We start from the raw sequence: 4111 nt of genomic DNA, 5'->3' as shown, positions 1-4111 counted from the left end.
GGAGGAGCACGTGACCTGTTTTCGGTACATGGAGGAGCATGTGATCTGGTAAAAACTGTACATGATTGGTTAATTGACCTTCTCGAAAACCTAGCTAAAACGCGTTTGTCGGTACGTTACGGATTTACCTCTAGGGAATTAGTCCGAATTACACCTATTTAAGAACAAAAACTATTACGTGATATTTCTAATTTTCTACAATTATTTACCGTTTAAGGTGAAAAATCTTGAATGGATGTGTTTGAAAAAATATCAAATGTTTCTATAAATCTATCTCAAATTTTTACAAACAATAAGAAACCTATGTAATTCGTAGTGGCATTTGCATAATTAAATAGAGATATTTTATGCGTAAACTTGTATGTTAACTTTATTCTTTGTTTGGCTAGGAAATATTCATAAAGTGGGTAGGCCTATTTAATCATTTTCTTAAAAAAAGAAATAATTGTTTGATGTTCGACCTTCTCCGCGTCTTTCAACGGTCACCAGTTTCCAAAGACCTTCTTCTATATTGATCGAGTATTGTCAACTATATTCCTAATACAAACGTTTATTCATCCACCCCCACAAAACAATTTTGAAAATAGTTCAATGAAATATCTTTATATCATTAAAAATGTTCCCCGCAGGAAACCATTTTACTTGTTCCTCAACATGGATAATACCTCAGTTTAAAGCTCTTGGTACCGATCTACGGTCATATAACCGTCAAATCACAGTGTTACGGACAACATATTTTTAAATAGTGTCCAGTCCAAGTACGTCCGAAGATTGTTCAAGAGTTGGACCGCGGCAACAGCATCGTTATTAGCGATCTATCGTTATAAGCGGTATGTCTTTATAAGTGGTATATCGTTATAAACGATATCGTTATAACGCCCATTCTCAATAAAATAAAGCATTTGAGGTTGAAAAATATTAAAAATTTGATGTTGTCATTGTGTCTTTTTATCGCTTTGAAGTAAAAGTTTTAGGGTACTTTGGCCAAGTTTGCCCAAGAAATTATTTTGAACCCAAAAACTATAATATAACACGGATGGCATTTTATTCAGGTAAATGACACTGTATTTTTTCGGTAAACGTAGATTTCCCAGATATCTAATAATGTAACATATGGGCTTGCATATTTAAATAATTTAAATGTCTGTTAAAAATATATCAAATCTGTTAAAAATCTCTATCTAGAGGGACTTTCTAAACCCAGGAAAATTTCAAGGAAAAGTTAGGTAACCTTTTTTCCTAATTTTTTTCAGTTAATTTCTTCAAAGTTTAAAATTTCGTAGAAAAGCAAAAATAGTCAATTTTGGAAAAAGGATTATGTTCTGTCTTCATTCAAAAGGAATATATTCATATATAATATATGGGAGGTCCGAATAACATACACAAATTTTTGTGGTTAAAGCATAGTTTTTTTTCCAAAAAAAACATTCAATTTCCACTTTTCTTAATATTTGGAAAATTTATTGCTAAGCAGTTTCTAATCTATCCCCATTATAGGATGTCACGTTTATGTTTTCTTTTTTTTTTCAAATGCAAGTAAAGGTTGAGAAAAAAATTTTTATGTTTTGTAAAAATAATTTATTACTTAAGGATTTATTTTTTAACATTATTTATATATTAGAATGAAATTTACGGCCAGTCAAAGCTCTTTGCAGAAACGAATTAAGTTGTTGCCTGAAGAACATTAATATCTTTGTAATATATTTTTTTAACATTCTTGCTGGCACATCAACATATTATTAAAACAAAATTTCCTTTTAAAAACACTTTTGTAATCTTCTTTACATTTCTAATACCAATGTAAACCGGTTTTACTAACCAGGCAATCTAATCTCAAATTTATCTTTTAATTTTCCCAAAAATTGTTGAAATTGTAAGTTGGAGTAACGTATGTTTCACACTCCGCTTATTTATTGAACTTTAATAACCCGGAATTGAAATGTACATGGTTTTAAATCGACTTTTTATTATTTAGGAAAATCAAATGAGTACATCAATTTACTATTGTCAATAAAAATTGCGATTTTATGTTTTTTTATATGCAATGTTTAAACAAATATAAAAGTCTGTTTGATAAAAGAAAAAAGTTTGTTTTTTACTGTGGTTTACTTAAAAAAAAAGTTTTTAAAAACTCGACCCAAAAGTTAAACAAAATTTTACTTATAATTGTTAAAAATTGGAAAAGTTAATGTTGCTGTTTAATACGTTGCTTTCTGACTTTCCCAATTTCTCTTTTTTGATTTAAACTTCTTTTAAAAAAAAGTTGATAAAACGTATGTTTCCTGTAAAACGTATTGTTTCTTTTTACATTAAAAGTGGGTTTAAAAAAAGACGCAAAAGACCGTTTTTTAACCCGCCATAATTTTTGGTTAATATTCAGAAGTTTACAACACATGTTAAAAATTTCTTTCTTGTTTGGGAGTTCTTCTTTGAATGGAATTTTGGTTTAAAATAATGATAAAACGTATTGTTTCTTTTTAAAAAAAATGCTGTTGGAAAAGGATTTTGAAATTAACTTTAAAACATGAAAAAATTTCCGAAAAATTAGAAATGATATTTGAGAGGCTGCAAGCTTATTTTCACTTATTTTTAATTTATATATATGCTGTATTATTAAGCATGCATCAATTCAATTATGTTTAATTTCGGTTTTCACTTCTTATTGTTTTTAGGTTTTGTCACTATTTATTTTTTATGGGCATTTGGCGACATTTGATCATCCATTATATCAATGAGATTAACAGTCAAATTATAATTTTTAACCCAATAATTTTCAAGTTCATGTACACACCAGCAATGACTAATTGCACAAAGTTTCGTTTATTCTGGAACTTAAAATTTTTTCTGAACACACAATTTCAAAAAGTTGAAAAATTCTAGGGGCGACAGTAACGTATGTTACATTTTAGGCATTTTAATGGTACTTGTAAAAGAAAAAAAAAACAGATAGAAATTGTAAAACTGCGAGAATGTCCCTACTTAGACAAAGTGGCAGACACCTTTCTAACGACACCAAACCCCACACCCCCCCCCCCCCCCACCCCCACACCCCCACCCCCCCCCCCCCATTTTAACCTCAAAAAAAACCTTCGTATTAGAGCTACCCAATGGAAAAATCCAAATGCTGTGTTTTATTGAGAATGAGCGATAAGTGGGATTGACTGTTTGTACTACCCCATAGCTTTGCCTTTTTTCAAAACTAAATTGCGCCAAACAGCATCGTTATTGGCGACTTATCGTTATAAGGGAATGGTCTTTATAAGTTGATATATCGTTATAAAAACGATATCGTTTTAAGTGGGGATTGACTGTACTACCATAGCTTTGCCTTTTCAATGCTAAAATTGCGCAAGTTATGTCAGAATTACATCTCAACAATTACAAATTTTCGGCTCTTTCCGTCAGTCTTCGGATAAGGGCCCTCGAATAGAACAGAACGGATACCAAGAATGGATACGAAATTGAGAGGTGTTCCGTAAACATCTATGTATAAGCATTGGAATGGATAGGAGATTTCATCATCGCAATAGTAGCAAAAACTAATCAATCGGTCATAGGATTTCATTTTATTTACAAAATACAATATATGCTAAAATAAAACGTATCAAAATATCTAGTAAATATCTAGAAAGGAAAGTTAGGAAAATAAATAAAGGATTATTGCATAGCACCCGTATTTTAAATACAATGTATTAGTATGTACACATATAACTGCTTTACTTAATTACATAAACTTAATGTCACAGTATAATTATTTTCAAATATATACAAATAACAAGAGCTGTCGGAGGACAGCCACGCTCGACAATTCGAAAAAGTTGTCACAAGGGTGTTTCATTGAGTATAATAATGCTTACATATATGAATACATGAAATTGTCCTAAAAGGGTACAAAGGCTTTTCATTAAGATGTTTTATCAAATAAATCACGACTAGATTATTATGAATGCATAAAATTGTCAAAAAAGGCACAAACTCTTCAGTAGTTATAGAGATATCAGCTTACACGTGAAAACTTAACCACAGGGACGCCGACAAATCGGTGACTACGTATAGTAGCTCGATTATTCTGCGAATCGTCGAGCTAAAAACGATAATAAAATTATATTAC

Source organism: Ruditapes philippinarum, unplaced genomic scaffold (genome assembly GCF_026571515.1).
Source record: "Ruditapes philippinarum isolate M1 unplaced genomic scaffold, ASM2657151v2 ctg1045_1_1_1_1, whole genome shotgun sequence".
NCBI classification, from domain to species: domain Eukaryota; kingdom Metazoa; phylum Mollusca; class Bivalvia; order Venerida; family Veneridae; genus Ruditapes; species Ruditapes philippinarum.
This window is presented reverse-complemented; position numbering follows the sequence as displayed.